The sequence below is a fragment of the Mus musculus genome, chromosome 16 (assembly GCF_000001635.26).
Source record: "Mus musculus strain C57BL/6J chromosome 16, GRCm38.p6 C57BL/6J".
In the NCBI taxonomy this organism is placed as follows: Eukaryota; Metazoa; Chordata; class Mammalia; order Rodentia; family Muridae; genus Mus; species Mus musculus.
The window spans coordinates 19,875,679-19,886,347 of NC_000082.6; the positions used below are offsets into that span (position 1 = coordinate 19,875,679).

Consider the following 10,669-nt stretch of genomic DNA (forward strand, 5'->3'; position numbering starts at 1 on the left):
GATGCAGAGGCCATGGAGGGATGTTCCTTACTGGCTTGCTTCCCCTGGCTTGCTCAGTCTGCTCTCTTATAGAACCCAAGACTATCAGCCCAGAGATGGTCCCACCCACAATGGGCCTTTCCCTCTTGATCACTAATTGAGAAAATGTCCCGCAGCTGGATCTTATGGAGGCACTTCCCCAACTGAAGCTCCTTTCTCTGTGATAACTCCAGCCTGTGTCAAGTTGACACACAAAACTGGCCAATATAATCATATATAATTATAAAGTCTATTCTACATCAGTAATGTAGGTTTAATCTAAAAGACATAAAACTTACTGCAGCCAACTTTAAAAATTAAAATGCCTAGTATGTTTGTGTATACAAGGGTGTATACAAGAACCCATGACACAGTTGCATTAAAGTAATGGAAACCAGAGTGAGGAGATTACGCAGTTCCGTGGGTCAAGTGTTTTCTGTTCTCAGATCCCCAGTGACCACATAAAAACTCAGAACAGTAGCTATGTGCCCATAACCCCAATGATGACCAGCAGTTATCTTGAGTTCACCAGTATAGGCAAACTAGTGAGTTTTGGGTTCAGTGAGGGACATGTCACAAAAATAAAATGAGATGGCGCAGAGTGATGGCTCAGCAGGTAGAAGCACTGTTCATAAACTGACAATCTAAGCTTAATTCCTAGATCCCACCAATGCAAAGAAAGAACCAACTCCTAAATGCAAAGTCTCCCCCACCCCCCTCTCTCTCTCTCCCTCTCTCTCTCTCTCTCTCTCTGTGTATCTTTCATACATCACACATCCACACCATACACATACAAAACATATCTCAAACATACATACACACCATAATTTTAAAAATGTAAAGTGGAAATGTGATTAATAAAGACAGACATTTGGGTATCAACTTTTACTCTCTCCACATTCCCACACAGGTGAATGCATCTGTGTACGTTACACATACAGAGGGTAGAGGGAGAGAGGTGGGGAGATGGAAACATGAAACTTCCTTAGTTTACATAATGAAAAGTGCTCTCTGTACCTTTTATTTTTATACTAACAGAATTTTGTTGAATACAAGCAGACTGCACAAACATTAAGCGTACAATTGCTAAATATTAACATAATCATGACATGATACACATCAAAAGTGAAACACTTCCACCCTCTCACAAAGTTCCTTAAGGCTTTTGAGCCCTCCACAGGAACCTCAGCACCTGGCCCCAGAACTCAGCCCTGGCAGAGCACAGTGAACATGAGCCCTGAACATTTACTCTCTTTATGTCCATCAGCCCAGGAGGAGACTTCATGTGGATCTCTTAGTTGATGGCAGGGAAGGACCAGGCAGCTGTCAGAACTCTATCGATGGTTTGCAGACTGCAGCACAGCAGGCATCAGGCGTGTGTCCAGCTTTGGAGAGGTGCTGATTACTGGAAGTGCTTATGTAAGAGAAAGGACCAATTAATCAGCTTATTAAATGCTTGCTTCTCACAGAGTGTAAATTTTTGTTTTTAACAAAATCTAAAATGTTCGATTTATCAATAAAGACTTGGAAGCCAGATGCTGTGGTGAAAGCCTGCTAGCTCAGAGAGGCAGAGAAAGCATCCAGCTGACCTTCCTTATCAGCTGACCTCCTGTGGACAGCGGCAATAACATTTACCATCATAAGATGGCACCAGCTTCCGCAGTGCCTTATGCCACCTAAACAAAGATCAAGCTGTGTGCGCATGTGCAAGGAGTAAAAGCGCGCCAAGTCACTAGCCCACCCCCGGGGCATGTATATGAGATTGTGGGTAAGCAACCACTCAGGCGTGGACAGGCCACACCAGGGGGTATATAAGCAGCCCCTTTTCTGAGGCTCTTGGTCTTCCTCATCAATATGCAATAAAGTTTGGCTGCAGAAGGATCCTTGTGTCCCGTGTGTGTTCTTGCTAGAGAGAACAATAGCTCGGGACAACCTCCCAAAAAGTTGTGCTCCCTGTAATCTCCTTGTCTCTGTCACCTTGTTTGCCGCAGAGATGACTAACACACTTTGCTGAACTCCCTGACACCGGAAACTGGAAAAGGCATTCTGACTATTTCTATAACCTTTGATAATTCTAATTCTGGGTGTGGGGAGCCATCACCTGTGTAATTCCAAATGAAAACCATCAAGGACCTAGAGAATATTAAGAAAATATGTAAAGCATCCAATCTCTCAAAATTAAAAAAAAATAAAAAATTCCTGTTTTATTGTTAGCATTCTGGGTGCTCTGCCTGCATTTTTTAAAAACTCTCTCCAATGGCTTCTCAAACCACTAGAACTTTTTAAGAGTATCTTTTAAGATTTACTTAGAGAGAGAGACAGAGACAGAGACAGAGAGTATAAGTGCAGGTGTCCATAGAAGCCAGAGGTGTTGGGGATGGGAGTTAAGGCAATTGGACCAAGTGGATGTGAGTGCTGGAACCCAATACCCATCATCTGCCAGATTAGTACATAGTCTTAATTAAACCTGAGCCATTTCTTCAGGACCTGAACATTAAAATGCAGATTATATGTAACTACATTTAAATTTCTTTCATGTGTGTATATATTTCATGAAGATTCTACAGTGTAGGCTTTCATGTGGTCTTTCAAAAGGCCTTTAGTGTTGTTGGTCTCTCCCTACATTCCACCCTTTACCCAGCTCTCCTATCCCTCCCCCACCCCGCCCTATTTAATCCTCCCGTTCTAGTTTCCCATTTGTTTCTCCATAACACTATTTTCTATTTCCCCTTCCTTGGGAGATCCCCTTATATCCCCTTGTCCCTTCCAAGGTTCCTGTCCTAGCAAGTTTTATGTCAACTTGACACAAGCTAAAATCATCTAAGAAGAGGGAACCTCGATTGGGAAGAAATGCTTCTATAAGATTGGGCTATAGGCAGGCAAGGTTTTAGAGTATTTTCTTAATGACTGATTGATGAGGGAGGCCCACCCCTGGGCTGGTGGTCCTGGGTTCTAATAGAAAGCAGGCTGAGCAAACAATGAGGAACAGGCCAGTAAGCAGCATCCTTCCATGGCTTCTGCATCAACTTTTAGGTTCTTGCCTTGTTTCTGCCTTGGCTTCCCTCAATGTATGTGAACCATCTAGGATGGTTCTATTTCCTGGCTGTTACAAATAGAGCAGCAATGAACATGGATGAGAAGGTATCTCTGCAGTAAGGTGTAGAGTCCTTTGCATATATGCCTAACTAGACATCTTATGCCACCAAGTAAAACTTCCAGTGCTAGGAATGGGTTATATCTTGTTAAGTCATTAGCCAAAGAAATCCTGTAGAGAACTCCCTTCAAACATTAGAGGCTACTGTCAAGATTATTGGTTGACCTCCACAACCCAATGGCAAGGTCCTATTGTTGATGATAGCATCAACTAATGTCACTGAATACAAAGTCAATCTGATTCTCAACTAGAAGCTTCACTCCTACTGACTAGTAGTTCACATTCTGGAAGATGCCCTAAATGCTAGGGGGAGAAAGTAGTCATGAATATCACCCAGCTACAAACCTTAACACCTACAAAAACCAACCTGCAAAATACACTGGTACAATTGAGCCCAAATTTTAGGGGAGGAATCGCCACTTTTTGTTTGAACTTAAGGCTCATTCCATGAGACAGAAACCACACCTGACACTGCTTAAGTGGCTAAGAACACGGAATTAGGTAGATCATGGGCCTAAGGGAAATTCCACTATTATTAATCTGCTAAAAAAAACATAGCAATAAAATTATTTTTAATGACATGTTGCTATACCCATAAATCAGTGTCTTGCTCAGCCCCCATCAGAGAATATTCTTCTTGCAAAAGACAGGAATTAATAGAGAACTACTACTGGGCAATGTACAGAGAGTGAGAGACTTTGGAGCATTCAGTCCTAAATGTGATGTCTCTGTCAAACCCCTCCCCCACAGAGATCTGTGCAGAAGAGGAGATGGAAATATTATAAAAGCCACAGGTGGTGGATGAGTCTAAGGAAACAGTGACTTCGAGTCACAAAAGAACAAATAAGTTTAACCCAGATGGAGGAACAAATAAGCTTAACTGAATGGGGGAGGTAGAATCCAGGTCCCACTCTGAACCAAGTATCTGTTTGCAATAGATGACTGCTGGGAAAGGGGAAATCAGTTTTCTCCTGTATAGTGCCACTGGGTATCAGCCCCACTCCAGAGCAGTCCTCATGCCTAGGATAATTGGCCAACACAAAATCCATTTTTCTAGCCTGCAGGCAATTCCACTAGGCGCCTCCCAGGGACCTAGCAACTGTTTATGGCATCAACTGCCTGGCCAGGTGCAGGCGGAATATAAAAGGACCTCTCACCACTCCAGTTTACAGGCTCTCTGTTCCCACATGTTCCTGGCTGCTTGATCTCTCCTCCTCTTCCTCCTCCTCCTCCTTCTTCACCACTACCATCACCACCACTACCATCACCACCACCTCTTTCTTCTCTCTGTGTTCTGTCTTCCTCTGTTCCCTCTTCTCTGCCCTTGTGGCTCTGTCTGCCTCTAACCCTTCTCCAGATCCTCACTCCCCTCACTTTCCCTATATAAACCTCCCTTATACCAGGTCTGTTGAATGGTGTGATTTCTCAGGAGTGTGATTTTTCTTTCTTGTCATGGAATCACCAGGTACCATATGTACCACCACCAGCACCACCCACCGTATTACATTTCATAGAAATCTTCATGTGTTTCTGTAGTAGTATTACTCGTAATAGTACTTGTTGTTGTTGGATTTTTGTTTCTTTTAATTTTGTTGGATTTTTTATTAGTCATTTGTTTTGATTTTTGATTTTTGTTGTTTGTTTTTGAAAGAGAATACATGAAGTTGGGAGGATAGGGTAGGGAGGCAGAGAGGATATGGGGATAGTTGGGAAGGGGAAATATGATCAAAATACATTGTATGAAAATTTCTTGAATGAAAAAATAAAATGCAACAGAATTGCCTAGCTGGGCCGTGCGTGGTCTGGTCTCAGTGAGAGAGGATATACCTGGTCCTGATGAGACTTGATGCGTCATGGTGTGTTGCGGGGGGGCTGCTCCCCTTCTCTAAGGAAAAGGGGAGGGGAGAATGGGCGAGGGGGTGAAGGTGGGACTGGGAGGAGAGGAAAGAGTGGCCACGGGTGGTGTGTAAAGTGAATGAGTAAATTAATTAATGAATGAAAAATAAAATGCAGATTCCAATTCAATGGGGCAAATATTCTACATTTCTAACATTAAAAACGTAAAAACTTAATGCTGTTGATTCTGCCTGGAATGGAGCACACACTGGTTCCTAGTCTCTACACAGGTTCTGTTCTTTCCTGTTGTGTATAGAACTGAGCAACAAAGATGCTGTCTGGGGGCTGTCTACTAGACTGTTTCTCATAGTACTCAATAAAAATCATTATCTAGATGTACACAAATATTTCTGGAAATTGAAGCCTCAGGCAATGTCAGCTTTGGGCCTAACATTTCTTCTGTGACAGTTAGGGTTAACAGCCTGAGGAATATATCAGTCTTAGCTCTGCTTAACTCCCTAAGAAGTTTCTCTCATTCTCTCAAAATACATCCTCTTCTCACAGCTAACTGTAGAATTAACAACCTGTAAAATTAGTGCAATTAATTTTAGTAAACTTAGGGCAAAGATTGATATTTGAATTTGAGACCTATATTTTGTGTGGTGTACAGTGGAGCAAATGCATATTTTAAGTATGAAAGCAAAGTCTGACTAGCAAATATACTGTGACACTTACCTATGCCCTTTACAAGTACAGAGGCTTGTACAGAATACAGCATCTGAAGGAATGACATCCATCAGAAAGCAACACTGGCGGTCCCTCAGAAAATTGGACATAGTACTACCGGAGGATCCCGCAATACCTCTCCTGGGCATATACCCAGATGATGTCCCAACCGGTAAGAAGGACACATGCTCCACTATGTTCATAGCAGCCTTATTTATAATAGCCAGAAGCTGGAAAGAACCCAGATGCCCCTCAACAGAGGAATGGATACAGAAAATGTGGTACATCTACACAATGGAGTACTACTCAGCTATTAAAAAGAATGAATTTATGAAATTCCTAGCCAAATGGATGGACCTGGAGGGCATCATCCTGAGTGAGGTAACCCAATCACAAAAGAACTCACATGATATGTACTCACTGATAAGTGGATATTAGCCCAGAAACTTAGAATACCCAAGATACAAGATACAAAGCACATGAAACTCAAGAAGATCAAAGACCAAAGTGTGGACACTTTGCCCCTTCTTAGAATTGGGAACAAAACACCCATGGAAGGAGTTACAGAGACAAAGTTTGGAGCTGAGACAAAAGGATGGACCATCTAGAGACTACCATATCCAGGGATCCATCCCATAATCAGCCACCAAACGCAGACACCATTGCACACACTAGCAAGATTTTGCTGAAAGGACCCAGATATAGCTGTCTCTTATGAGACTATGCCGGGGCCTAGCAAATACAGAAGTGGATGCTCACAGTCAGCTATTGGATGGATCACAGGAGGCCCAATGGAGGAGCTAGAGAAAGTACCCAAGGAGCTAAATAGATCTGCAACCCTTTAGGTGGAACAACAATATGAACTAACCAGTACCCCCGAAGCTCATGTCTCTAGCTGCGTATGTATCAGAAGATGGCCCAGCCGGCCATCAGTGGAAAGAGAGGCCCATTGGTCGGGCAAACTTCATATGCCTCAGTACAGGGGAACGCCAGGGCCAAGAAGTGGGAGTGGGTGAGTAGGGGAGTGGGGGGGGGGGGGAGTATGGAGGACTTTCGGGATAGCACTGGAAATGTAAATGAGGAAAATACCCAATTAAAAATTTTAAAAAAAAATATTACTCACATGCTGTGAAAAAAAAAAGAAAGAAAGAAAGCAATACTGAATTTACCAGAGAAGTACACTTCTTTTAATAATTCACTCGATTCAAGGAAACAGATTAAGTATTAAAGAAGAAACTAGAAGCCGGGTGATGGTGGCGCACACCTTTAATCCCAGCACTCGGGAGGCAGAGGCAGGCGGATTTCTGAGTTCGAGGCCAGCCTGGTCTACAGAGTGAGTTCCAGGACAGCCAGGGCTATACAAAGAAACCCTGTCTCGAAAAACCAAAAATAAAAGAAGAAGAAGAAGAAGAAGAAGAAGAAGAAGAAGAAGAAGAAGAAGAAGAAGAAGAAGAAGAAGAAGAAGAAGAAGAAGAAGACTAGAGCAACAGAGGCACTGGGTTTAATCCATGACCAAAGAAGAATAAATGTAACATAAACATTTTCAGAGAAAAAAAAAAAGCCTCCTAGCAGGGAAGCCCTCCAAGGGGCTCACAGGAAAGCTCTCCTGTCCACAGGAGCAGCAGGCAGGCCTTCCACAGAGCAGAACCCCTGAAAGCAAGCAAGTACTACAGTTAACAGCATCTGCCTTGCTAGCTTCCAAGTCCTTGAGAGAGACAGAGAGGACTCCTCAGAGCCCACGCAGGAGAAGTGCTACCCTTCCCACTCACCGCATCAATGTGTTACTAGATCACATGTCTAACAAGAATCCTCCAGACTCAACACTTTCCTTCAGCCCGTCAACTTAATCATGTGTATTCTTACTTTCATTATATAAGAGCAATACATTTCTTTTTAAATAGAAAGTGTACCTGAACAAAAAAATTAAAAATGCTATCCTTTTACCATGATGAACTAGTTATCACATTGGTCGGTGATATTCAATATGCATATAGATCTACACACACATCTGTGCTTTGAAAATAAGCCTTCTCGGCTGCAACATGCTATCTCATCACCTGGTTCTTTCAGCTGATCATCTATTTTTATTGTGAATCTATCTCAATAAATGACTACTTCCAGGATTATAATAGCTAATTGGTGCTTCTTTAAAACTCTTTTTAACAAGAAAACATAGTTGTAAAAAAAAAAATCTTTAAATTTAATTCTGAAATTTCTTAGTTAAGCCATGATTGTAGTAGCAATGAGGATAAATGGGGAAAAATGCAAACACAGCATTACCTTTATTTGCTCTGTATTCCAGGCTGGTGCAGCTCCCCAAGAAACGATGATAGGCCCTCATCTCTGCCTCTGCTATCCGCACCACCATGTATGGTGAGTATCTGGGGTCTGGGTCCTCGCATTGCCTGCACAGAACAGAGATGGAGTTCCAGGACGCAAGGTCACCATCTTCTCTGGCCTCCATCCTGCTCTAGGTACTGGCTGCATTGGTATAGTTAAACCTCCTCCTACCTAATCTCCCTGAAGATCACTCAAGGTTTCTTCTTTGTGAGAGCTGATCCTGGGGATTAGTGAGTGCTGACAGATTAGGCTTCCACAGACTTCCAGAACTCATTTTGAAACAGAAGGGGTGCTGAGGGGTGAAGACAGCATCGCATTATGAGATAAGCCATCGGTTAAATTATTAAAACGATTAAAATTATTAAATTCAATTTTAAAACATGGATAAAATTATGAAAAGATATTCTTTGGAAGACTATTCTGTCAGGTCAGTTTAACTCGGCTTTTCTTCCAAGCTCTCCAGGCTGCCAAAGCAGAAGCCAACTTAGCACTGCTGCCTGCTGCTAAGGGAATTTACCATCTAAGGAGGCCCCAGGCTGACACAGCAAACGGTAAACGGCTCAAAAGCCCCAGCTGCTCCAGAGAAACAGCTGCAAGTATGACATCAGTTTCCTAGTGAAGAATGCTCTGTCTTGCTGTGGTACGCAAGAGCTGCACTAGAACAAGAAAAATGGCTTCATGTTGCAGAGCTACCCTGGGCAAAGACACAGGAAATAGGCTGCCTTTTCCTGATACATTTTATTTTGTTTTTAATGTGATTAATGTTGTGTTCTAGAACGTAAAGATTACAGCATGAAACAGAAAACAAAATAGTTAAGTGAAACATACATAAATGTCTAAAGGCTCTGCCTATGTGACACCTCTGGGTGGTCTCTAGGTTCTGTGATCTCTGAAAAAAATTGTTTCTATTGCAGCTTAACCACATTTATAGACTCAGATATGTGTAGCCGTTAGTCATTTTTCTTCACTAAACAATGGTGTTTTATAATTTAACTGGACAGCTTGCCAAGCGTTTCCTAGGATAGCTTTGTAAATGTTTGCCTTTTCAAGATAAGACGAAGAGTATTCAGCTCCGACAGGCAGGGGAAACCTCAGAAAACTTTAAACTATCCTGTCTCCGTCTCGCACAGACACTGTTAAGCCATAGCAGTGCAAGGAAGCAGCTAGACTGCATTGGGTTCATATTAAAATAATTAATGTTTTGTGGTGGTTTTATTTATTTACAAGCTTTTTAATAATAATGTTTATAAAATAAGAAAATAAAAAATACTGTTGAACATACATTTTTCTTTCCTTCATGAGTGCGAGGCCTGTTTATCTACACGTGCAATTTTAGAGATGTGTTTCTTTCAAAGATGGGTATTTGAGTTCTTCTCGCCCTATTGCCTGCTATTCAGGTTTAGGTTAATTTGCCTAAAAGTTTGTTAATTTTCTCAAAGAACTAACTTGTCACTTCATTGAGTCTTTGTAATTTTTTTTTAGTTGTTGTTTCTAATTAATTGATTTCATCCCTGAGTTTGATTATTTTCTTCTGCTTATTCTTTTTGAGTGTTATTGTAAGACTCTGGGGAGCCTTAGCTTACAGGGGACCCTCTGAGTGAACCACTCAGAGCCAGGAATCAATGAAAAAAACAAGAGGAATTTATTGTTCCAGCACACTGGGCTTGTCCCAGATCCAAAGGAGAGGTGGTGACCCCCGGCAGCCCATTCAGAAAGTTTTTTATACAGTTTCCAGGGGCGGAATAGAGCATCAGCAACTAGGCACAATATGATTGGCAGAACAATACACCCTTTAAACTGATTGGTCTTTAGGAAATGAGGTAGTAGGGGCTTACTCAGCCTCTCCCTTCTGGCCTGTGTGCTCTCTGACCTGTCTCTTCCAGGAGGGGAGGGGTCCAGTGGAATTTTCCAAAGGCTCTGAGTTGACCTCTTCATTATCTCTTCTTGTTTTTCTTGCCCTGGTGGTTATATCACCCTGGTGGTGCAGATAAAGAAGAGCAGGTGGGCTGACCAGCTCAGCTACTAGATCCAGGGTTCTAAGTTGGCCCACCCCAAATTCTACACCATCTATGGACAACTGGGACACAGGAAAGGGACAGTCCTGCTGATTCAAAGCTGCGGGATCTTCCTGACACAGGACAACAACAAGATAATCAGGTGGAGATCTGGCGAGGATCCAATTTGGATGGAGTCACAGATGGGAGATACCTCAAGCAAGACCAATGACTCATTGCAATTAGCATTTGCAAGTGAAGATGTGTGGACAGAGGGATATACTGTGGGACACACTGTGACATAGGACAGATTTCATGATGACATATTTTCTGGTTTTTTATTTGTTTGTTTGTTTGGCCATAGCTGAGCAAACCCATGCTTGATCAGTGACTATGCCTAGAAGTCTTTCTATTATACTTAGTTATTAGGGAAGAGAGGCATTTTCATCAACCTTGGCACCTTTGAAAATAACTGCAGTTGAGCAGGGGCTGTCTCTGACTCTGTTGCCTGCCTTTGGATTCCTTAACTGCACTGCCTTGTCTAATCGTTTTTGTTTTTGTTTTTTGGATTTTTCGAGACAGGGTTTCTCTGTGTAGCCCT

General features: G+C 42.3%; 1 long non-coding RNA gene across 2 annotated transcripts; it reads right to left on the reverse strand.

The window, feature by feature from the left end:
• Positions 1-888: 888 nt before the first annotated feature.
• On the reverse strand, positions 889-8,596 carry A930003A15Rik (RIKEN cDNA A930003A15 gene). 2 transcript variants are annotated; one of them, NR_027896.1, is made up of 3 exons: positions 8,246-8,596; positions 8,015-8,139; positions 889-1,432 (listed from the first exon to the last, which is right to left on the reverse strand). It is a non-coding gene; the product is annotated as an RIKEN cDNA A930003A15 gene (long non-coding RNA). The 2 variants fall into 2 exon arrangements; NR_015488.1 differs by having other exon boundaries at positions 8,015-8,596.
• Between the last annotated feature and the right edge of the window lie 2,073 nt (positions 8,597-10,669).